Source organism: Quercus lobata, chromosome 1 (assembly GCF_001633185.2).
Source record: "Quercus lobata isolate SW786 chromosome 1, ValleyOak3.0 Primary Assembly, whole genome shotgun sequence".
NCBI classification, from domain to species: domain Eukaryota; kingdom Viridiplantae; phylum Streptophyta; class Magnoliopsida; order Fagales; family Fagaceae; genus Quercus; species Quercus lobata.
Genome location: NC_044904.1, coordinates 1403623 through 1430808, shown reverse-complemented (window position 1 = coordinate 1430808; position 27186 = coordinate 1403623). Strand labels below are relative to the sequence as shown.

The window sequence follows — 27186 nt, the reverse complement described above, 5'->3', positions numbered from 1 at the left end:
GCTGATTTGGGCCAAATAAATCAAAGTGGAACAAAAGGACCGTGGATAAATATTGTTTTCAATGGCGCGACAAATTACTTCATGAACACTCCACTCCAAAGTCAATCTCAATTCTCATACTAATAAATATCAAAAACAAAAAATATCATCGAAATCCAGTCAAACCTAAATCCAAATAAAAAAATGACCGAACCAAAGAACCTGAAATTTATTGATAATAGAATATTTTTTTAAAATTATTAGTAATTATGCCTTTAAAAATAATTATAGTGTAGCATTATTGAAGGAAATTAATGCATATACTAAATGTGTATAGTCAAATGTCAAATGTCAATGCTACTAAATAGTTTTTGTATTTTTTTAATTATCAATTTAATGAGCCATCACTCTTCACTCCTTCTAGAATTATTTTTTTGGTAATTTTCATTTTTCGTGTGTTCTAATAAGTATTACTGTTTACTCAAAACAAATAGGGATTTTATTCCATATTGGTTGTGTGTGTCTAGTGTTCGCTGTTTATAACCTCAGTCTGCAACTACAAAGGTTAGACCATTTTGTAGTTGTACACTGGTTATGTAATATATTTTAAACTCAGTTTAAAATGCTAGTGTTACTATTTTCGTGGTGTTCTAATAAATATTACTGTTTACTCAAAAAAATGATGATTTTTGGTATTATAATTATTAATATTTTTTGTTTACTGATAATTACCTAGTGACATTATTGAAGGCAATTAATGCCTATGTATTGCATCAAAGAAGAAAGGTAGAACCCGATTTGCTGCTCTGAAAATTGATCTTAGTAAAGTCTATGATAGATTGAGCTGGAATATACTACAAGACTACAAGTTATAACTCAAAGAATGGGATTTAGCCAACACTGGATCACACTAATCTACCAATGCATAAGCACTGTGTCGCCTATAGCATCCTAATCAATGGAGCACCTACTGAAAAATTTAAACCAAATAAAGGAATCTGCCAAGGTGCTCCACTATCCCCATATCTATAAATATTTTGCTATGCATGCTTTTAGAAGTTGAGGCCAAGGGAGACATAGGACATTCAAGATGTGGAGCTAACAGAAAAAAAGGGGAGGTCATCTGAATTCTATTTGTAGATTACATTTTGATATTTTTGAAGTTTAAAAAGAAATTCTGGATAGATAGATTTACCTGCCGTTTGCTAAGCCAAAACATCAATTTTTTTAAATTAAAAAAAAAGAAGAAGAAGATTTTTGTCTTTGGAGCGGGCGTCTTATTTCTGTGCTTTGGGCTTTGGGCTTTGGACATCTTATTTAAGAATCGTGAAGAAGGTCATGGGATTTTTATCAACCCAGCCCAGGACATGTAGTCGGTCTGGTAAGTGGTAAGTGGTAAGGGAGACAAAGCACGAGCTCTTGGGATCGCTTAAAGGGAGACATGTAGTGAAGAAGGTCATGGACTCATGGGTATAAACTTTAATCAAGTTCTCTGCTCATGGGCTGAGAATATATATATAAATATATATATATATAAAATAAAAGTTAGGCTTAGATGCCATGATTGTATCAAGTGACTTCATCAAATTGCAAAATTTTTTTTTTTAATTTTTAGATTTAAAAATATATATATATATATATATAATTTTTTTCTCCTATAATTTCTAAGTTAATAAAAATATTAATTTGATTACAATCCAAATTCTTCATCTAATATTTTTATTTTTTTTATGTGTAGTGTATTATAAAAAAAGTTTTTCATAAAAAGAGGATATAAATTCGTTATCTATATTTTTTCAAATATATTTTGTTTTAATTTATTTTAAGGAGTTTCTATGGAGGGTGGGCATCAATGCATTACCCACTAGGCAAAATATCTCCAATCGGATTGGCTTAGAGGATCCTAGCAGTATCCTATGAGGTCATGATACTGAGGACCCTGGCCATCTCTTCTTCAAATGCCCAACTGCCAAGGCTCTATGGTTTGCATCATGTTGGAGTTTCAAATCAGATGAGCAGACAGTTAATTCATCTGGGGTAATCATCAACATCATCCTAAATCATCCTGGGACATCCAGCCAAGGCCGTGAGCAATGGACTGTGTCCCTCATCATGGCATTTACACTTGAGGAGATTTGGCGTATCCGAAACCGATTACTGCATCATGGTGTCAGATTAGATGTTCCTGCTTCTAGTCAAAGCATTATGCATAGGTTTCAAGAATACATTATTGCTACTTCTGAATCGACACACCCCAAAAATCCGTCTACCTTGAGCCGCTAGGTTCCTCCACCTCTTGGATATATAAAAATTAATGTTGATGCAACTTGATCTGCCAACAAAGCAGCTTTTTTAGTGGTAGCAAGAAATCATCTTGGTGATGTGGTGAAGGTATGGGCTAGAATCCTGCCATCCCGACCCCACCTCCAAGCCGAGACAGAGGCCTTCCTTTGGGCTGTGCAGCTTGCAAAGCGTGAACGTTGGAATCTAGCCATCTTCGAAGGGGACTCAAAGAGTTGTTTTAATGCGCTCAATTATCCCTCGTGCATCCCAGATTGGTCTATCGTTACTTTAGTTGATAATATTCGTGTTTTATCTGTTGCTTTTCTTTCTTGCTCTTTCCTTTGGGTTAACAGGTGCTGCAACAATGCTGCACATGTAGCTGCAAAGTTTTGCTTTAAGCTCTAACTCTTCTTGTTTTTTCAATTCGGGGAACCTACCTTCTGCTTTGTGTGTAGCTTGTAAGGTTTCCCCTTGATGTTTGCTTTGTGTTTTGATTTAATGAATTGAAGTTTATCAAAAAAAAAAAATAGATATATAAAATTGGGTCGGATCCTATTAAGTTTAACAACGAAATATGCACTTTTTTCCTTCTTTATCTTCATCTATTTTGTTTGATAGTATCATTTCTATTATATAGTAATACTTTGGCTAATATTCAATTTAGTCTCTTGAATTTTACTTTAATTGTCAAAATAGTCCTTAATATTAAAATGTTGTCAATTTAGTCACTTTGTGAAAAATGCTCGCTAAAAAAACTTTGTGAAAAATGAGTCCATACAATTAAATGGCACATCTCATGAATATTTGAAGTTAAGTTTTTAGTTTTTTAGTTTTGGAAGCATGGTTTAAAAACCAAATCGGATCGGCCAGTCCGACGGGTTCAACTAAGAACCAATTATTAATTTGGTCCAGTTATGACAAATAACTGAAAAAAAAGTTAAAAATAAAAAATAATCGAGAATTGGCCGGTTCAACCGTAAAAACCGAAAACCGGTATGATTGAATCGGTTATTGAAATGTTTGATGATAGATCAAAACATTGCCGTTTTGAACAACTACAACAAAAAGAGGAATATAAAAAGAATATGAAATATAGGTAAATAAAAAAAAAAAAAAAATTAGCACGGTAATATGTGTTTTACAAAGAGAGTGTGATCTTTCATTATTTCTTGAGGTGGATATCCTTTTAGCTTGTTCAACTTCTTTAGCTCATTGATTTTTTATCTTAGTTTTGCTGCAATGAGAGAGACTTGAGAGATAAACTTAAGAGTGGCTGTGGAGCATAGAAGAAGCAGTTCTGGCTTTGGAGACTTCAGAGTTTGGATCGGACTTAAGAATAAAAGGAGAAAATTGAAGAAACAGTAGGACTAATTTTTTTAGGGAAAAGAAACAGTAGGACTAATTATATAAGTATCAAATATATAAATATAATAATAAACCAACCTTATTACAACTTTTATTATCTACTGTTAATTTATTTAAGGTCTTCTATTTCATTATTATACATATGATATGATATGTTTCTTATGCATGGAGTCCGTGGAGCTGGGTTGGAATGAATGATATGAGCTGGGTGTGGGATTGTGCATTTGATGTGCCTATTTTTTTTAGGATTGTTTAAGTATATATCAATTTATCAAATCCCTGTATGTATAACCAACAAATTAATAATGAAAGAAGGCCTTTGGGTATTTCTACCTTTGGCAATTGATTTTGGGCATTAGAAATTGAAAATCGCGTAATTGATGTGATAAATGATAAAAAACCACACTTTGTTGCATTGAAAGAACAAAAGAAATGATATCTATAACAATTTCATAATAATTTCATAACAAATCATAAGTGACGAGTTATTTCAGTAGTAGACTTAAATTGAAACCAATAACAACTTACCAGTTACCACCTATGATTTGTCATAAAAATGTTTGTGAAAATGTTGTGTACCGTAGCACACCTCAAAGAACAATCCCCATTGTTAGGGCTTGCACCGGGTTCAAATTTTATGTGACCATTTCTTACTCAACTAAAGGCTTCAGCTGCACTTCAAAACAATAAAAGGCTTCAGCAAAATCCACAGTCCAGCCCAAGTTTATATGGGGTTCAGATGCGTTGTAGCCCAATTCATTCTAGTCCAACGTTAATATTGTTTCAGCTTGGTCTAACACTTTCTTCTCTTTGTGACTTGGGCCCGACATTGCTTTGTTTTAAGTGTCTTGACTCTTGCCTTAGGCGAGTTAGGGGACCACCTTACGCCCCCAAATTTTAAGCAATTAGGTTAGTTATTTGAGTCCAAAAAAAAAAAAAAAAAAAAAAAATCTGTAAAATAAATAAATCAAACCTCCAATTAGAGTCAAAATATTGGGAGAGAAGGCCCGAATCTAGGAGTAATAAATTATCCCATGCGTTGCACGGTTTTGGTTATTAAACTTTTGGAATAATTTTATTGAAAAATAACAAATTAATAATCACTTGATTCTAGATTATATAAATTGTATATAAAGTATTGTTCTTTGGATTTAAACAATTACACAACATATTTATATGAAAAAAATTCTTGAATTTAATAATTAAAAACCTAGGGAAACTTAACCAGAGGTCTGCCAGAATATTTATAGTACATCTAAAATGTGTTATGCACTTTAAGAGTATAGACTACATGGAATTTTGTTTTTCAAACCTTTATTTAGAGTTACGTTTTGATACACTAATGGCCTCTTTTATCTAAACAGGATCTCCTTAAAAATGAGTGGACAAAATGCCCGGGTTTAGAAATTGTAAATGAGCTTTTGTTGGGAACATGAGATGGGCCTAGTGCAACATTCAGCGACATTGGTTTTTAACACCTCTTTGGCCATTTGTGGAGATGAGATGACAAGAGTTTGCATTTGTCCGAGTTGTAGTAGCATGGCAGGTCATATTTTTGAGACAGTTTCCATAGGGATCTATGGTTGATCTTTCCAACTTGACGGAGGTTGCCAATGATGGGAAACTTTGGAGGGCCTAGGGGAGGTTTTATGCTTGCTTGACTTTTCTTTGTTTTAGAAGCAGTGAAAAAGAAAGAATGAGAATGAGTACAAGAAAGAAGGTTGGAAGCATGATTTTAAAACTACACCGGACTAGTCGGTCCAACGGGTTCAACTAAGAACCGGCTATTAATTCGGTCCAATTATGACAAATAACTGGAAAAAAAGTTAAAAATAAAAAATAATCGAGAATCGGCCGGATCAACCGTAAAAACCGAAAACTGGTATGATTGAATCGGTTTTTGGAATGTTTGATGATAGATCAAAACATTGTTGTTTTGAACAACTACAACAAAAAAAGGAATAAAAAAAGAATATGAAATATAGGTTAAAAAAAAAAATTAGCACGGTAATATGTTTTTTACAAAGAGATACAAGAAAACCAACCTTATTACAACTTTGTTATTATCTATTGTTAATTTAATACTTTTTTAATTAGAGTTAATTTGATATTTGATAGATATAACTGCTTGTGTATAAGTTGTAGATTAATTTTCTAAATACAATACAAGAAAACTAAATTCATATATATATATATTAAAACTAAATATTATTAGTCACGAATTCATTATTTTTTATAAGTGTAAAATTATACAATAAATATTTAACCTCCCTTTATTCTTTTTAAAAGGTTCTGGTAACTTTGTTTTTTATATGCGTACATCATTTTTTAAAATTTTTTAGTTGTCTCATAGGTGGAAATCAATGAGTCATTTAGCCTCCCTTTAAAAGGTTCTGGGACCTTTGTTTTTTATATGCATAAAAGAGATTTTTTTTTTTTTTTTTTTTCTATTTATTTGGGGCATTTGACTTCTCTTTATGTTTGTTTTGACAATTATGGCAATACAAGTTGCCAAGAGTAACATTTGATCCCCAAGTTTGACATAAAAAATGTTTTATCAAATTTCCTATCCATTCACATTTGTATCTTCACAATTTCCATAGGCTCCATAGGCTTCGTGTTATGCAAGTAATTATGTTATTTTGTATGTGTATATATATAATTGCAATAAAGCAGAAAGAATATAAACTTTCAATATTTTTATTGAAAATACCAAGAGTAACTAATTCAGTTATAAAACTCTTAACTTGTCGTGAAATTCTATAATGAAAAATACTAAATATTAGCCACGACATTTAAGACAGTTGTTAATAAACAATTTTAGGAAACTTTGTGTGTAATGTTAACAGCGGCCTTAAGACAATTGTTAACAAATTATTTTAAAAATTGTTAACAAATATAAAAATTGTGAAAACATTAATTTTTTTCCCTAGAAAATTTTTCCTAAAATGATTCACTAATAAATACATTTAGGGCATCTATTTACATTTCCCTATTACATTTCCCTTTGTTTATTTCATGGTAAAATTTGAAAACATTTTATGTTAATTATAAAATCTTTGGTAAATTATAGAAAACCATTTGATTTTAAAAAGAATTGGTGAAACATTTTATAAAAACATACAAGTGGCTCAACTACTAATTTTGATGGTTTGTATTTAAAAAACAAATTACATGTCACAACAAATACCTAAAAATATTTGACTAAAAATGTTTTACATGTGAAATTTTTCTACGTAAAACATTTTTCATTTGACAGCAAACAAACTGAGTTCCTAAAATAGTGGGTAAACAAATGCATAACATTCAAGAAAACTAGCCTACCATAGAGGTTTTTTTTTTTGAGAGTAGTAATAGTATCAGCACAAATTCTATTACATCCCAGACTAATAAGGTCATATATTAACAAAAAGTTAGATTCTCTAAAGCAATGGTTGATATACTATTGGGTATTTGGTTTAGCAGGTCTTGCAATCATCAACAATAGGTGCATATTTAGCATTTGAGGAATCATTATTGGTGAGCAAGCTAACAACGGAGCTAGCATCAATTTATATTTCAACAAATTGAATTTGGAGTAGAATGCATAGGCCAAGGCCATCCTTTACTACCCATAGTTCAGCTTCTAAGCTAGTAGCACAACCAATAGATCTAATAGGAACACCTCCCCCAGCAAGCCCATATTCATCTTACCTCTAGGATTTAAGCCTTTAGTAAACTACCTGCCATTCTAGTCTCACACTCAAGCCAACCAAGACCTGATCTCAGTAATAGAACAGTGATGTTTTGCTCCTAGCCGTTAATACCGTGAGTCTATTAGAGGATTACAAGATATTATTGTTAGTTACAGAATCACATATTAGATACAAAATATATTTATATGATCAGAGTTTGTCATGCAAGAATGAAGGTATATAAATGTGATTAGTGTAATGATTCATCATTAAGCAAGTTAACATCTCTCCCATTTCAGTGGTGTACATTTGATGAATTTTGTTCTTTGATAAAGGCTAAATGAAGAATACGATACTGCTCCTTACTTCATAATTTCAACCCAACCAAAAAACAGAAGAAGAGAGAAATCAACAATTGGTCAACTTTTACCTAAAAACATAAAACAACTTTGTTGTGAGAGTGAGAGGAATCAACCATAATTAGGGTAAGTGTTTTTGACGACCAATGTTTCTCAATGGCACTTATAAAAAGGGAATGCGCTCTACATGCTTTAGCTACCAAACAGTACTCAACTATTAGAGAATTTTTCATAAATAGAGTACTCTGTTTTTATTCCTTCTTCATCTTCCTACACGTACAACCATGGCAAACCCTTCCCCAATAGTTAACTCTTTACTTGAGTCAATGAGAGCTTCTTCACCTACACATGTCAAAACCACAACTTTGACTGATAGTACCTCTAGCTCTTCTATTGTGAGTATTAGACTCCCACTTTGTGTAAGAAAAGTAGTATTTTTATTTTTATTTTTTATTTTTTATTTTTGTGGTGTTGCATAAGATGTTAGATAAGTTTGACCAAATTAGTGAAGCTTTAATAGGAAAGAAAATAGTCATATTTTTGGACTGTGATGGTGACTTTGTGGGACAAGAGAAGAGAAGTCACACCTATCATTTCTCTTCTCTTGTCCCACAAAGTCACATGACTTCTCTTCTCTTGTCCCACAAAGTCACCATCACAGTCCAAAAACATGACTATTTTCTTCCCCATTAAAGCTTCACTAATTTGGTCAAACTTATCTAAGGTCGAAGGATGACGAACCTACTTTTGTCCAATATTAAATAACAAAAATCAAATTCATCCTATGCAACACCACAAAAACCACAAATAAAAAATAAAAAATAAAAATACTTCTTTTCTTAAACAAAGTGGGAGTCAATACTCATAATAAAAGAGCTGGAGGCACTATTAGTCAATGTTGTGGCTTTGACATGTATAGGTGAATAGGACCTCATTGACTCAAGTAAAAAGTTAACTATTGGGGAAGGGTTTTCCATGGTTGTACGTGTAAGAAGATGAAGAAGGAATAAAAATAGAGTACTCTGTTTATGAAGAATTCTCTAACAGGTGAGTATTGTTTGGTAGCTAAAGCATGCAGAGCGCATTCCCATTTTATAAGTGCCATTGAGAAACCTTGGCCGTCAAAAACACTTACCCTAATTATGGTTGATTCCTCTTATTCTCACAACAAAGTTGTTTTATGTTTTTGGGTAAAAATTGACCAATTGTTGATTCCTTTCTTCTTTTTTTTGGGTGGGTTGGAATTGTTGATTCCTCTCTTCTTATTTATATTCTTTTGAAAGTATATATATGTATATACATATACACACACATACAAAAGAACATAATTACTTACATATATACACATATGTATATACATATATATATATATATATATATATGTATGATATATCATACATATACATGTGTATATATATCATACATATATGTGTATACATCATACATACATGTGTATATGTGTATACATCATACATACATGTGTATATGTGTATACATCATACATATATCATACATATATGTATATGTGTATATACAAATCATACATATATGTGTATATACATCATACATATACTGCATATATATGTATATATGTATATACAAATATACATCATACATATATGTATACATATATATATACACACACAAATGAAAGAACATAATTACTTACGTGCATAACACGGAGCCTATGGAAATTGTGAGACAGTTTACAGGGCAAAGGAACTTGCTTAGGCCCGCTAAAACTTGATTTGCTACATCCTTTCTCACATTATCAAGTATACATAAGCAAAAGGTAAACTTGAGAAAGATGTTTACTTCAAAGGATTGGACCCGTAGCAAGTGGGCAAAGGAGCTAACGGGAAAAAGGGTGGCTCAAACAGTTCTAATGCCTACATTTTGGAACACTGTTGTCTATAGCCTTAAAGTGTCAGGTCCCATTGTTCGTGTGCTTCGATTGGTTGATGGAGAGAAAAGGCCTACCATGGGATACATTTATGAGGCTATGGATCGAGCTAAAGAAGCAATTGAAAAATCTTTTAATGGAAGGGAAGAAAGATACAAAGAAATCTTTGAAATAATAGATTGAAGGTGGGATTGTCAACTCTACCGGCCTTTGCATGAGGCTGGCTATTTCTTGAATCCAGAATTTTTTTATGATAATCACTTTGAAATTGAGCGAGATGAGGAGGTGATGGCTGGCCTATACAAATGCATACAAAGGTTGGTCCCAAACATTAATCAACAAGATAAGATTCTTAAAGAGTTGACATCATATAAGAGAGAAGAGGGCCTCTTTGGGTTGGAAATGGCTAAGAGGCAAAGAAAGAAAAAGGCACCAGGTATTTGCTTTGTTAGCTTTTGTTAGTTGTTTCTTATTAGTTTGCCCATTTTATTAAATGGAAAAATTATTTAGTTCTTATAAAGTTTGAGTTAAGGTTAAGACTTAAGAGTTAAGACCATTTTTTATTTTCCTTAACAGCTGATTGGTGGTCTGCTTATGGAGCTTCAACTCCAAGTTTACAGCAATTTGCTGTAAAAGTTCTTAGCCTAACTTGTAGTTCATCAGGGTGCGAGCGGAACTGGAGTATGTTTGAACATGTGAGTGACTAAAAAGTTAGGGACTTAATTGTGAAATTGATTTCATGATTTAATTATCATGATATCATCATCTATGCATATTAATATATGGCTATATGGATTATGTAGGTGCATAGCAAGAAAAGAAATAGGTTAGCACAATCCCGGATGAATGATTTGGTATATATTAAGTACAATAGAGCCTTGAAGCGGAGATATAATTTGCGTGACACAATTGATCCAATCTCCTTGAAAGATGTAGATGATAGCAATGAGTGGTTGATTGGAAGAGTAGAAGAAGATGAAGTAGAAGAATTTGCTGAAGATGATCTTGTGTTTAATGATGATATTTTGACATGGGGCAATGTTGCTAGAGCTTTTGGAGTTGAAGAAGAAAGATTCAACTTTAGATCAAGAATGGGACCATTAGGACAAGCTACAAGTTCAAGTTCTAGTTCACAACATGCTCCTCATGATGGAGATGAAGAGGATGAGGAAAATGATGAGGGCTACAAATCTTGTGATGAAAATGACGATGGTCCCTTGCTTGATGAGGATGATGATGATTATGTAGATTAGGATTTCATTGCATATTTGCATTGATTTTGTCAGGCAAAGATAACATTACTTAACATTCTGGTACTTTTTAGCCTTTGCCTTTTTGGTTCTATACTTCTATTTTGATTCAACCATGTTTTGTAATTATGGCCATCAAATATCATGGTTGCATATATTTTGTAAAGCACTATAGAATTATGTAAATGTTATATAAATTATATAAAATGTTTTATTGTAATTTATATGATTAATTGATTACTTCATTGTTGTATTGATCATTAATAATTTTTTTTTAATTTATTAAATTTTTTTTTTAAATGTGCGCTTCAAATCGATCAGGCGCGTGCTTGTGCTTTGCGCCTAGGCTCCAGGAGGCCTTTGCGCTTAAGTGCGCTCAGCGCTTTTAACAACACTGTTCCCCCTATGAGACAACTAAAAAAATTTTAAAAATGATGTACGCATATAAAAAACAAAGGTCCCAGAACCTTTTAGAAAGAATAAAGGGAGGCTAAATGACTCATTGATTTTCACTTATGAGACAACTAAAAAATTTTAGAAAATGATGTGTGCATATAAAAAACAAAGGTCCCAGAACCTTTTAGAAAGAACAAAGGGAGGCTAAATGACTTATTGATTTCCACCTATGAGGCAACTAAATTATTTTTAAAAATGATGTGATTACCAAGAGGCATCCTCTAAGCAAAGCATCCGATGACGTAAAGGTCATAAGTAAACAACAAATTCAAATCACACTTGTCTGACTATTCTTTTAAGCCTATACTATAATTTTGTGACTCAAATATCTATATTTGGTCAGAAGCCAAGGATGCATGCAAGCAAAGTCGAAACTCGAAAGTAGAAAAACACCCAGCAAGTAGTCAAATTCAATAGATAGTATTAACATTTGCATAAGCAGAATTCACCTGTCTAAGAATGTAAGCATAGCCAACAGTTGCGGCCACATCTCTTGACATTTAGTTGTACATAAAGTCTGTAACCAGAGAAACCTAAATAGAAGAAAGCAGCAATAGTTAATGAGTATAATAACTTTCTTACCTTCCCAGAAGCTTTTTAAACATAGCTGAGTGCAACCATTCCAGTGCTGGCAACTTGCCCCGTGGCAACCTGCAGCCAAAACATTGAAAAATGCAGGTCCTTAGTCTCAGATCCAAAATTAACATAGCTCAAAAAAAGAATAAAAATCAGATTTTTTTTCAGATACAAACACGCGACAGGGATGAAAACCAAGCTACATTACCATCTTGTCAATCTTGTAATGAGCTGCATAATCAATATGCGACTTTCAATGCTGACCAGCCCAAAATACTTCACCACCCAAAGAAAAATTTGGGGTCACACTCTGTAAGAAGAAATGCAGAATCAGATTTGTATTGCAAATGAACCTACACTGATCAATACATGGCCAGGAGAGAGAGAGAGAGAGAGAGAAAGATAAAGAAAAAGGAAAATAATTTGCAGAAACGATATTCAATGGCCAAAGATTACAAAAAAGTATCTGCTGTTTAGATCAATATAGATCATTTAGTACCACAAAGTCTATAGGAAGAGTGGTAATACAGAAAGTGAATGAGAAAAAATTTTCACCACAGTTTTTGAGATACAACTAGCGGACTCAGACTTTTCAAATCATCTCACTAATAAGACCAATATTAAGCATTACTACACCGTCTACAACCAAAATCAATGCCAATATCACAAAATGTGTGAAAACATGGAAGTTTTAACACCAGAAAAACCATAATTTTGTAATATATTGTGCAACATGATGGCCATAAGAACATATCAAGGTCACTTGTATCTCATATTTTACATATTTAAGCAAGACGAAAAAGGAAACACTGTACTGACCATTATTGGTCATGCTACTATACTAATCATTTTTGTTTTGAAAATTCTGAGGAAGGACCAAAAAGCACATCAACTATGGTTCGTATCAGTGTGCTATCCGTCAACTCACAAGAAAAGATAAAACACAAAATAAAAATTCCCCTGTTCTACACTCAGTGTCTTCTGCAGTTCTGCCTATGCATTTTTTTCATAGCCCATCCTCATGATAAATTCCACTAAAGCATAAGACCAGTGAATGTATAAATGTGTTTTGAAATCGCCTTAAACTAAAACATTTGGACAGATTATTCAATATTCATCAGAGGAAATTCAACTTAACCAATGGAAATTTCATACATGAATGGAAACTTCAGATAGACCACCCTAAATATACATGAAAAACAGAGTGCAACTGTAAAGATACTACCATTGTCAGTGTCATGGATAAAAGGGTGGAGAGAAATAATCAGAAACCAGACATACATAGGTCTGTGTAATATTATCGTAACTTGTTTTCTTGTTATCGATATTGGGCAATTTTGTACTTCGACCAATGACCATTATCTAAGATTATATTATTTTAACTTGCTTTTAAGGTTTTTTTTTTTTTATTATTATTTTTTTAATAGCTCACAATTTAGCCCTGAAACTCTACTAAACAAAAAAAGAAGAGTACCGGCTTTTGTTTTCAGATATATGTGAACCAAGATCATAAGAATTAAGTGCTTTGACACAAATTGCATATGTCAAAAAATGATATCAACAGCTAGAGCATTATGTAAGCAGATCATTTACCTGAATGTATTTGGCTCCAAATAAGGCACCATTACCAAGTTGAAACTGCACCCTGTAGTCTTTTCCCTGTACAGTGATATAAAATTCAAGAAGAATAGGAATAAAATCAGAACAGATCATTATAATGTGCTTCCAAATTTCACTCATAAAAGTTCTACAGATGTCCTTAACACAGAGTTGAGCAAGCTACACCGTTTGCACAACAAACAACAGTACATTTTAACACTAGCTTTAACGAAATATATATTATCATTACAGATAGGCATATAGTGGCGGAGGGGGAGGGGGAGGGGAAGGTGGGGTTCAAAGCACACACATCACTTTCCAGTATATTACATGGCACCAGACGAAACAAATATTTTGATCCAATGCTCTAAATGTCAAAAGTAGAAAAATCAAAGAATAGGAGAGTGACAAGTATCATTCATGGACAAACCACAGACAAAAAGTAAGAGGCTTTAAAATAAGTTGGAAAAAAAAGCTCCAACAGGGACACAAAAACCCCAAACACAAACACAAAAATTTCAGATTTTTTATTTTCCCTTTCAAATTCACAAACACAAACACAAAAATTTCAGATTTTTTATTTTCTCTTTCAAATTCACAAACACGAACACAAATACTAACACAAACACAAACACAAACACAAAAATTTTAGATTTATACTTTCCTCTTTCAGAATCACAAACACAAACACAGAAAAAATGGAAAATCACTTGAAAAAATGTATTTTTATTAGAACACTGCCAAGTGCCAAATGCAACTGCTAAAGCCATTTGGCTGAAAACATATGCATTTTAGATTTTATTGATGAAAGCAAACTGCCAAATGAACGTTAAACTTAAATCAGACAAATAAATAAAAAAAGGGAACAGAACAAAGAACCCTTCAGGGGTGAAGTTTTCTTTTGGTAAGTACTTTCTAGAGTCAGATTGCCTTTTTACCTGATCCAACCAAGAACCATGATCCACCACCAGAGAATGAGAAGAAAAGTTCTTAAAAAAGAAAGGAAGAACCATTCAACTAACACGACCTGTAAGCAAATCATAATTGAGGGTGAGGGTGAGGGACTGAGTGTGCTTCTGTGTGGGAGTGAGGCGTGAACTGAAATGAGGGGAGGGTTAGGGGTTGTTTATAGCTATATATATATATAGGGGGGGGGTGTTTAGTAATTTTAAGAGTAACCGGGTTGGGTCCGGGTCAGGTCGGGTCGGGTTAAAAATTAAAAAATAATAAATAAATAAATAAATAAACCAGAACCCGGTTCGAGTTTTTTTTTTATTTTTAAAATCCATATCTAACCCTATTTCTTATCGGACCGAGTAAAATCCGGTCCATTGAGGTCAAGTCGGGCTGGGTACCTGCGGGACAGGCAGATATTGCCATCCCTATGTATACAATCTTTTGTTTAAAATTCAGAAAGTAAGAATCAATATCCATAAATTGATTAGTGTAAATGGAGTAACCAAAACCTTAAATTTGGAAATTACAAATCTGCAACTGTTGCACAAATTCTATTCAGAAGATAAACAGGCTAATGTTTAATGGGTCCTGATCCATTGAGCATTCTCAAAAATCACATTACCTTGGATTTTTTAAATCTTTGTAAATTGAGATCATGGCTATATTCTTAGTTTTTCTTATTTCTTTTGCATTTCTCTTGTATCTTTTTTTTTCCCCCCTAAAGTAAAATGTTGTTGCTTACCAAGAAAAATAAATGCCTTATGCACAGTCATGGCAAACATTGTGCCATTGAAGCATGAATACTACCAACGATATTGTTCCCATCAAAATTGTCTCAAACTTTAATAAATTAATTAATTTTTTTAAAAAAGTCACTAACTGCAAATGGTCCATAGCTACCATCTGACAAATTATGTTAAGCCTAACGAATGTAACAATTACAGCCCAGATAACTGAATCCTTAGTCAAAGAAAAGATTGATAAAACAGCCAATCCAGAAGTAATTTCCTTAATGAAATTATTCTCTGATACATAATTAGTCAATTAACGTTCCCATGTATCTTCGATTATTTCCAACCGATAACAATGTCCAAAATCACTCCCACCAGTTATCCCATTAAAATTTAGTTCAGGTATGATTATGCAATAAACATGTAAGAAATATAAAATTACGTCATGATCAGATTCAAAAGCTTCATACACTCCTAATCAATGTTAATAATTAGAACAGCAGCCTCAGCTACCAGAGGGACCACAGGCTCTTTAAAAGAAAATTCACTTCTTAGATTGCGTCAAACCTTGCTGAAAATTCAAAGACAAGATACTCTTATCTAACAGACAAGTTGCCATGGAGCATGGAATAACTCTTAAACATAAATATAATTGATAAACAAGAATCTCTCATTCAGAAGGGGGGAAAAAGAATGATGATAAGTGATAACATTAATACTCGACCTAGTAGTCAAAGTAGGCAATGCCATGAGACATGTGTGGCTCATATGTAAGCTGAAAAAGAAGACAAACAAATCACTCAAATAGCTTAATAACTGTGACAGAGAGAGACAGAACCATAAAGAATAGACATTGACATATATTTACCTGTGCATTAGCCTTTAGACTAAGATTTTCAATCAAATTGCACTTCAATCTAGCACTTAGTCTCCCATCTGTCAATACCTCCCAACAAGCATCAACTGCGGAAAACCCATAAATTCTTCCAAATTTTCATTGAGAGTTGCAGGTAAATAATTCCCAAAAGTCATCAATAGAAACCTGGAAAAGTAAATGTGGTGATGACAACCTACCTTTGGGTCCATAAAGTTAGCACCAAACTCATACTGAGCAGTAGGGATTTTAATGGTTTTAGCAGACTGGGAGGGAATGGTTGTAAGTGCTGTTTGTTTCAACGTTTTGGACCCGAAAAACTCGTTTTGAAGAAAGCTGGAGTGGGAAGCCCATTTGGTTCAGCATAAAACGCAACTTTTGGGAAAAAGTTGCGTTTTGGGCCAAGGCTGAGAACGCGCAAGCCATTATGGAGCTCTAGAGGTCCATTTTAGAAAAAGTCCATGCGAGTACTCAGCTATCCGTTGGACTCTTCGAGCAATTACCAAATTACCCTTCAATTCCTCTCATCTCATTTCTCTGCTCTGCCCTCTTTGTGCTGCTACAAACACAGCACCACCCAACTATCACCGGTCTACCACCACAATCAACAAAATCAACAAAACCCATTTCAACATTTGATAATCCAAACACAAAATCAACAAAATCAAACCAAAAATAACTCAAAATCAACACAAAACAACTTAAAATCAACTCAAACCCCATTGGAAAACCCATCCCAAACCCAACTCAAAATCACCCAAAACAAAATCAACTCAAAATCAAACCATTAACTGAAAACCCATAACCCAAACCTAAAATCAAAATCAAATACAAAGCCATAACTCAATCATCTTCATCTTCATCATCATCATCATCATCTTCTTTTCTCTTCCTTGTAGCTTTCGAACTGTCAAAAAAAAAAAAAAATAGAGATGCAGAGACTTTGGGGGATGAGAGAGGGGTGGAGACTTTGTGGAGCACTGGAACATTCTGGAGTGTGAAAACTAGGGAAAAAGACGAAAGAAGTAAAGAAAAAAAAGTAAGGGCAATTGTGTGGAGGAAGTGGAAGGGAAAAAGTGGAAAGAAGGAAATAAAGAAAAAAAAAAGTAAGGGTATGTGTGTGGAGGAGAAAAAAAGAGGGAAAAAAGAAGAAGGAAATATGGATAAAAAAATAAAATAAAATAAGGGAAACATAAAATAAAGAATAAGAAATTAAAATTGAGAAATATTGTCACAATATTTTCACAATAAATTTTAAGTGGTAGGTTATTATTAGTTAATATTGGTGAGAAAAAAAAATTATTTAGAAAGAGAAAAAAATAATTGTAATAGTACGTTCAAATTAAAATCAGTATAAATTATCATAATATTTTCATAATACTTTTTCAATTCTTAAGTGGTAGGTTATTATTAATATTTGAGAAAAAAAAATCAATATTGATTTAAGTATATAACTCCCTTATATATACATTGTCTTTTGTGGTAATTTATCCCTCAAACTGCCATTTTTTTAAGTGTTAGCCAAATACTCAGTTTTTTCAAAAAGTACTTTTTAACAGCTTTTACCAAATACTCAGTTTTTTAAAAAAACACTTTTTCATACTGCACTTTTTGAAAATTCCACTTTTTCAAAAAACCAAGTTTCAAAAAGCTGAATCAAACTCACTCTAAGTCCCATGTACACACTGATAGATAGTTAACATAGCCATCAAAAATCAACTAGGAAAGCCAAAAGAACTAAAGAAGAAATAATGAAGGAAAACTATGCACACAGATGTCCTTTAAGAAATAATAGTCAAAGCTAGCTGTGACTAGGAGTGAACTTTGGATTAAGTCCTCTGGTTAAATCAAAGCGCAACCCTTCAAGAAGGTCTGGTTTCAAGGACACTGCCAAAGATATTCTTGAGAGTCAAAATCTTAGTTTCAGGGATTAAAAAAAGAACTACGAAACCTATCTGCTGCCAATGAATGATTCTTCTACTAGTAAGTCATAACAAGCTCTAGACAAACTCTACTTTGGTTGTAGGACATACCATATAATATATTACTTAAACTGAAAATTAACAAGCTATAAATTGAGGAAATCTGGCCTCAAACTCCCACAGGCACATATTCAGTCAAGTTTGGATATAGGTTTCTATCTCAAGAAGGATTATTACCAGACCAACAGAGGGCGCATACGGGTCAAGTACAAGCATTATGGAAGCAGGTATGGGGTCTTCAAGTTCCAAATAGGGTTAAGAATTTTATTTGGTGGGCATGCAGGAATACCATTCCTACAAAGATTAATGTGGTCTGGTGACAAATCCTGACTGAGGATGTAAGCGAACAATGGCAATAGCATGCAGAGGATGTCCTACATGCATTATGGTCGTGTCCATCTGTATTGGGGACATGGGATTTGGACCCCAGCTGGAGATTCCAAGGTTCCCATCAGTTCTCAAGCTTTGTGGAGGTGGTGCAGGAAATTCTGGATTCTGGTTCTCCTCTGGATGAATTTGCTATGTTGGTGTGGACTATTTGGTTTCGCCATAACCAACTGAGGATGAGTAGCGGCTCCTTTCTGATTAACCAGGTGCAGTCTCAAGCTATGTCAGCTCTGCATGAGTTCATTCGAGCCCGGCCTACTCCCATCACAGCCATAACAAGGTGCCCTCCGGCCTCAGTTCGCTGGTCTCCCCCACCCAAGCATCTGGTTAAGGTAAATTATGATAGGGCTACCTTCCAAGACTTAAAAGAAGGCTAGCTTCAGGGCTATTATTCGCAATTAGTAGGATTTGATTCTAGCCTCCATGACGAACATGAACACTCTACCTCCCTTGACTGACATGGTGGAATGTATGGTGGCTGTCAGAGCCCTTCGATTTGCTACAACCAGGCATGCTAATCATGTTAGCAGTTTACAAGCGTTCATCCACACCTAATTTCTGTAACTTTAGCCGATTTTGGCGGTCTTTTTCCTTCTAATAGATGCAATTTCCTTCTTAAAAAAAAGTGAGGAGAATCTTAGATAAGAGGACAAAAACCCAGAATAAAATTTTCAAGTAGCATAAATTGGACCCTTTAACGGTTTCAAAGTTGGGGTTTTTCTAACACTCAGACTAAATCTCAAAACATACCTAACATTACATTTATCAGGATGAAAAAAATAAAACACACACATACAAAACAAAGAGAAAAACAAAACAAATCAGTGAAATAATAAAAAGGAGAAAAATATGAAAACAGAAGGTTATGTTTGGTAACAGTTTTTGTTTTCTATTTTCAAAAACTTGTTTTTAGAAATATAAAGTGTAGGGCCGGGGAGCTTACGATCCGGCCCACACTCTATCCGGGCTCAGGGCCCGTGCCGAGGAGGTAGTGTACCGAGGACGAATGATCAAAGGCCGAGGGGTTAAAGGGAACAGCTGAGGACGACCCTATCCTCAGCACTCCAAGACTTTGATGAGAAGCGCAACGTCTTAGTGAAGGTCATCCCCAAATAGTCCCCTGAAGGGGATATGAGTGGAATAGGGCCCACATGGAGGTACGGTACAAAATAGGTTCAAGAAAAATACGTCCCCTCCGCATTAAATGCACCGGTCAACGTCCTGATCATGTTAATGAGAAAAGACACTTGGACGGTGTAATTTCGATCCTCGCAACTAACAGAAAGTAAGAGGGGACAGCTGATGGGACAAGTACAGAAGTGAGCACCTGCCTGACCAACAAGTGGAGGGCCAGGATCAACCAAGAAGGACTATATAATGTAAAAGTTAGTGTGCAAAAAGGAAGGGAGGGAAAAATGGCCAAAAACCAGAGCCTCCCAGCCCCCCTCCAAGAGAAAGACTCTAAGGGCGAAGACAACTTAACCATGTATGGATATCACGAAAAACCCACCGCCTGGTGACCAAGGCCTAGCCTTTCAAACCCACGCTCTACAAATGATATTGTTTTGGCCTTTTTACGAGCGAGCCCAACACTGTTGTGGTTCGTTACGAATCGTGTCCTTACAATTGGCGCCGTCTGTGGGAAATGCTTGTGTGTTGGCATAGGCGGTAGGTCGAGAGAGTTCCTTTGTCATTTCTAACAGCTGGTTATAGAGTTCTAGTGTTAAGTTCCGCTAGGGGCTATGATTCCTGACTAGGGGCTACGCTTGGTAGCGTCAATCGCATGGATGGTTCTAGGGGCTTGGCCGAGGAGCTAATTCCCCTAAAGCCAAGGTCCCACGCCAAAAAACCTATGAGAAAACCAACTACTTAGATGAGAAAACTGAGTTTTGGACAGAACCAAGGTATTATATGGTCCTCGGACTCAAGCCTATGGGGAAACCAACTACTTAGATGAGAAAACTGAGTTTTGGACAGAACCAAGGCATTGTATGGTCCTCGGACTCAAGCCTATGCGGAAACCAATTAATTTAAAGAAACCTGGGCTCTAGGCAGGACTTTGCTACTACGCATGACATCTAAAATGGTGCCTATATCTTCGTTGAATAAAGGTTAGAAATGAGTCTGAGGCTCTGCGGGTACAAGTAAGCTAGGGTTTTGAAACATGGTGTTAAAATGTATCGTACGCGCAAATATTCAAACATGTGAAGATAAATTAGTTTAGAATTCATAAACAATAGTAAGTATCGACAAGAGCAACTGACAAGTAACTAAAGGGAAAGAGGAAGAAAAAGATTGCATATATACATATCCAACAAGTTCAAACTACCAGTAGATTACAAAGCTTTTAAAATGAAAAAGAAACAAGTTAATTGTTAAACTGAAAACAAATACGGAATCTAGCCAGGGTTTCTATTTCTTTAGTTCTACGTCGGCTACGTCCTGGGAAGGCGGAATGGAATCAGCTTTGGCGCCCTGGAAGATAGCCCCTTCTGGGGACGGTTGAACAGGGTCAGTATCGGTACTCTTGGAGACCACAGCAAGGGGAATTACCTGTGGAGGCTGGGCAAGTGTGGCTGGCTCCTCAGCACTAGTCACCTGAGTGCCAACCACAGGCTCAGTAACCTCTTTTGATGCTTTAGGATCCGTATGCTGAGATATTTCTATTACATCCTGAAATTCTCCCTCTTTGAGAATCTTGCCAGGAGAGCCGTTGATCAGTAAATCCTCCGACTGAGTGACCCCTTCCTCGGGTTGGTCGCCCATAGCCGCGGAGCTGGAGGAAGTGGCTTCGCGGATGGCCGTAGGGTAGAATATGTTCTCCGCCTTCCACAGATCAGATGAAGCGTCCACCCCAGCTCGCTTCAATGCCTCTTCTCAAACCTGGGAGCAATAAAACCTGCATACTCCAGGAATCTGGGCTTTAAGGAAGGCTTGGGTTTCAGCCACCCCTGCATTATAACCGTCGTCCTCGGCCGTTTCTTTGGTAACCTCTGCCTCATTTCTGGCAAACTCGGCCTCCTGCTTAGCCCTTAGGGCTTCATCACGGGCATATTCCGCCACCCCTTTGTCATGCTCGGCCGCGGCGAGCTTCTTATTTAAACCCTCAATTAGATCTTTGGCTATTTGAAACTGATCCTCGGCTTCCAGTAGACGTTTTGTTTGGTCCTCGGCCTGTTTTTGAGCGCTAGCTAGGCCCGCCGAGACGCTATCCTTTTCGCGAATAGCAGCTGTTAGGTCAGCCTTGACCTTGGTGAGTTCATCCTCAGAGGCTTGAAGAGTCTTTGAGGTCGTTATGCGCTTGGTGCATTCATTCTCGGTCGCCTTACTCTTATTGTTTACCTCTTCCTCCATCCTATAGGTGGCCTGGAGAGCCTGGCAAAGGAAATAAACACATAGTTAATAACGAACCAGGAGTGAGAATTAACAAAGTTTTAGGTTTCAAGAAACCTTACCATGCCCAAGTACCTCTTAGTACTGAGGAAGACCTCCTGCATCCTCATTTTTCTCAGACCATCCATGTCAGTAGGGAGTAGCATGGTTCTCCCTAATGCATCTATCACGTAGCCACCCTCGCCGTCTCTAGGGTCCTTCATGGATGCAGTTTCCAATAGTGGACCCCCGTGAAGCATTGGGGCAGGAAGCCAGGCACTCGGTAAGGACTAGGCCTCAATCCCCTTTCCTTTGCCATGAGAGGATTGGACTTCAGTTTCTTTACCCTTGCTCTGGTGTCTAATCTTCAGTTGTTTTGTGCGCGAAGCCTCCTCCTTCTCCTTAGAAGATTGGAATTTTCCCCCGTCTATGACTTCTTTGCCCTTGGGGCTCCTTTTTCTCTTTGAATCAGTGCCTTCAGGTCGAGGAGGCCGAGCTGGTTGGGAGGAAGCAGGAGGTTCGGAACGGGGGGATTGTGGCTGTGACTGGGTGGAAGATGACCTGGTCTGGACAATCTGAGGCCGAGGTGGTGGGGAAGGAGCATTGGGTTGTGGCGTTCCCTGCGTATCCTTCCCAAGTTGGCCCTCGAGGAGTTAGATGAGGGGGGTCAGGGGCATTCTCTTGAGTCCCATCTCGGCTTGAGAAGAGGTGCCTACTGACGACAATTTCGCCTCGGACAAGGCTGGGTCACCTACGTCACCAGAAGGATCCTCGGATTGGAGGGCTAGGTCAAATACTCCAAAACCTTCCTCGGGCCGATCTAGCTCGCCTTTGTCCTCTGCTACTTGATGAGACGAGGAGGGGCCCGCCTGTGGGATGTTCTCGGGGACAGACGGTTCCTGGGAGATCAAAAATCCTGTCTCAACCACGGTAATTTTTGGAAGCCAAGGACGGCTAGCGCTGATCACGTGTCTTGCGTCCGCAAATGACTTCTGAACAGGAGGATACCCTAGTATTTTGTGGGCTGCTCGGACTTGACCATCTCCGTCATTTACGAAAACTGCCGCTTGTAAGACGGTCTCCAAGTCCACCCGGTTGACTAAGTGAAAATGCCGTTGGTAGGCGTTTGGATCTACAAAAAGAAAAACACGCATGCATGGTTAGTTACTAAACAACGTCAGATTAGAATGGCGTTAAGGCTCATCGCCCTTCCATTCCCAGTACCCCACCTGGTTTTCCTTCTGCTATGAGGCACGGATTGCCATCGTGCCATTCACCAGAGACGATAAGGAAATCCTTATTTAATCCCTTGTTGGAGTCAGGGAGGCATTGGATTAATCGAATCCTTTCGTCCCTTGACTTCATGTAAAAGGTTTTCCCCTTCAACTTTTGGAGATTATAGCACCAGTTCACATCATGGTGGGTCAGTCTTAACCTCATCTTCTCGTTTAAAGCGTCCACGCAACCCAGAATTCTAAAAACGTTGTCGGCGCACTGGGTGGGGGCTAATCGGAAGTGCCTGAGGTAACCCCTCGTTACCAGCCCTATAGGGATTCTCATGCCCCCCTTTACAAAGGCGAGGACGGGAATTACTACCGCACCCGTTTCTCTCTTATAATGCCACTCCCCCATCTTACAATGCCTCAAACTTACGTTGGGAGGAATCCTATAATCGACGATGAACTTATTCATCGCCTCTTCAGAATCTACTAATTTCCTCAATCTCAATTTAGTCATCTCTATGATTTACCAAACGAAGCCAACACCATGACTGGAGAAAAAAGAGAATCAACGCAAAACAAACCCAAAAAAGAAAAAGCACGAGTTAATGGAGGTAGGGAACTTACATAAAAGAGGAAAAGCGCTTCGGATAGGCTTTTTGTGCTGGAGATAGACTCGAATTTGGACGAAAATTCAGATGAACCTAGAATGTACGTGTTAGAACTCTTAAGTGCAAAACTGAAGAGGCAGATCTGTTCCAAAAAATCTCTTATACTTTCTAGGGTAACTGCACAAATTTTCCCGCCCATAAAGACCAAGAGATCACGACCGTTCGATCTTCATTGTGCCGTAGAACGTGGGAGATACAAAGCCGCCCGTATTTAATGAGGCCACGTTTTGCCTTCCAAAGGGCTCTAGGGATGTATCTAGGGCAGATAAAAAGCCTCGAGAACCGACAGGTGACAAGGATGGACAGGCGTTGGCAGATATATGATGTCATCAAAACCCTCCTATCCGTCCGAGGAGTCGGATAGCAGGATTTTGAGGGGCTATTGTAGGGCCGGGGAGCTTACGATCCGGCCCACGCTCTATCCGGGCTCAGGGCCCGTACCGAGGAGATAGTGTGCCGAGGACGAATGATCAAAGGCCGAGGGGTTAAGGGGAACAGCTGAGGACGACCCTATCCTCGGCACTCCAAGACTTTGATGAGAAGCGCAACGTCTTAGTGAAGGTCATCCCCAAATAGTCCCCTGAAGAGGATGTGAGTGGAATAGGGCCCATATGGAGGTACGGTACAAAATAGGTTTAAGAAAAATACGTCCCCTCCGCATTAAATGCACCAGCCAACATCTTGATCATGTTAATGAGAAAAGACGCTTGGACGGTGTAACTTCGATCCTCGTAACTAACAGAAAGTAAGAGGGGACAGCTGATGGGACAAGTACAGAAGTGAGCACCTGCCTGACCAACAAGTGGAGGGTCAGGATCAACCAAGAAGGACTATATAATGTAAAAGTTAGTGTGCAAAAAGGAAGGGAGGGAAAAATGGCCAAAAACCAGAACCTCCCAGCCCGCCTCCAGGAGAAAGACTCCAGGGGCGAAGACAACTTAACCATGTATGGATATCACGAAAAACCCACCGCCTGGTGACTAAGGCCTAGCCTTTCAAACCCACGCTCTACAAATGATATTGTTTGGGCATTTTTACGAGCGAGCCCAACACTGTTGTGGTTCGTTACGAATCGTGTCCTTACATAAAGTAAAAACAATTTTCTTGTATTTTTGAAATAAAAAACGTGTTTGGTTAGTTGAAATTAAAAAAATAGTTTTTTGAAAAAAAAAATAGAAAAGACTAAAATATGTTGTTATTAGGATTTGAATTCTAATGCTAACTCATTAAATGAGATAGATTCATTAAATTAAATGCATGTTTTCATTGACTTTTGAAAATTAGAAATTGAAAACACCCTTTTGAATGGTTTCAGTTTCCTTTACAAATTGAATTTTGAGAACAGTTTTTGTTTTTTGTCCATTTTGGGTTGCCAAACAAATTTTTTAGTTTCAAAAATAGAAAATTGTTTTTGGAAACAAAAAAAAAGGGGAAAGAAACAGTTACCAAAGACTCATAATGCATTATTGAAAAAGGTTGAAAACTTTGATAGGTAGAGAGTATAAACTGAAAGATTCGCGGTAAATTTCTTCATAGGGTATGGGATAGGGAAGGTTAAAGAAATCAACTCTCTCTTTCTTTGTGGGCTTTGGAGCCTCCTTATGCATGGTAGTACTTGGAGGCTGGAGGTACCACACCCGCCATTGTTGTTTCTTCTCGCTTTTCGACTGAATCACCAAAACTATGAACAGAGATTCTTTTTTTTTTTTTTTTTTTTTTTTTTTTTTTTTTTTTTTTTGAGAAACCTATGAACAGAGATTCTGAGAGTGAGTAGTTTGGTCGACCATAGAGTGAATACAGTGAAAACTTAAGATAGAGCTTTTATTCGAAGAATTATGAAAAACATGAAATTAAAATGGTTCATGCAAGCGAGTGTCCTTAGAGCATCCACAGTAGTGGAGCTATTTTTTTTAGCTATTTGACACCACAAAAAGCTATTTTATTTATTTTACCTACTCATTTTACAAAATATCCAGCAGCAGTGAATCTATTTTAGCTTCTAACACAATAAAATAATATAAATATCATAATAAAATAATATATCTACTACATTATTTTATTAATTTCTTTCTTTCTCTTTCTCAAAAAAAAAAAAAAAACTTTCTTTCTCTCTATCTCTATGCATGCCGTGCCTCACTCTCACTTCTCTCTATCTCGTCGCCGCTCTCTCCTTCCCACCCATCACCATCCCGAAACCTTCCTCGTTGGCGCCAAAGACAAAATCGTTGAAGCTCTCGAGGATCCTGTGGGTTGTGGGTTGTGCTGGCCTAGGTTTGTGGGTTATGCCATGGGCTTGTGATCTTTCTCTCTACTCTAACCGATTTGCCATGGGTTTGTGATTTGTGATGTAGGTTTGTGTTTTGTGGTGGTTGTGGATGTGCAAGTTTGTGGTGGGTCACTTATTGCAGGTGGTGGTGGTAGCGGTGGGTGTTCTTTGTTGGTGGCGGGGGTGGGTTGTGGGGATGGGTTTAATGATCCGTGGGTTTGGTGGATCAGCATTGCTTTGGTGGCAGTGGTCTGATCCGGTGTTTTTCTGGTGGTTGGGTGTCTAATTTGGTGGGTTTTTATATGGATTTTATGAGCACCACCGTCGGCGAGCTGGCCAGTGAAGCAGAGAGGAGATGAGGGATGCTGAAGAGAGAGAGAAAGAAAGAAAAAGAGAAAATATTTTTTTAATGAGAGAAGATAGAGAAGTTTAATAAAATATATATATATATATATATATTTATTTATTTAGCTTCTTGCTTAGTGCACAGCTATTTAGCTATGGCACCACTATGGTGACATGCATTTTTGTGTTTTGGTAAAACTAAAATAGCTATATAGGTATTTAGCTTCACTGCTGCTAATACTCTAAGGGCATTGGTTAACAATTTATTTTAAGAAAGTTTTGATACCACTTTTATGGGAAATGAAAAAGCTGTCAAAATATTAATTTTTTTTCCCTATAAGAACTTTTTTTAAATGGATTATTAACCAATACCCTAAGGGCATTCGTTAGCATTTCCTAATAAAAAATAAAAAAAAGATAAATTACGTATTTAGTTCCTATTCTATATACTATATTTCAATTTGGTCCCTAACCTTTAAATTATGTCAATTTGGTCTTTAACCTTTCAGCACTGTGCCAATTTAATCCATGCCGTTATTTTTTTGAATGAAAATTGATGACATGTCTAATGGCCAAAATAAAAAAATTAACTTTAGTTGATGTGATAATAGTATAATACACTAAAATTTTATTTTGGCCATTTGACATGTTATCAATTTTCATTTAAGATATAACAATATGGACTAAATTGACATGACACAAAAAGGTTAATGATCAAATTGACACAATTGAAAGGTTATGGATCAAATTGAAATATGCTGTAAAATATAAGGATCAAATATGTAGTTTACCCAATAAAAAAGGTACGTCATACAATACTAATCTCCTTTATAAGAATATTGATTACATAAAAACTCAGAGTAGCAAATTAATAAATGATTTTTTTTTTTACTATGATAGTCTCTTAGAACCCCATTGTTAAAGGTAATATCTATTG

At 36.3% G+C, this 27186-nt stretch overlaps 1 pseudogene; it reads right to left on the bottom strand.

Moving 5' to 3' along the window:
* Positions 1-4118: 4118 nt before the first annotated feature.
* LOC115972778 lies at positions 4119-25282 on the bottom strand (annotated as a pseudogene).
* Between the last annotated feature and the right edge of the window lie 1904 nt (positions 25283-27186).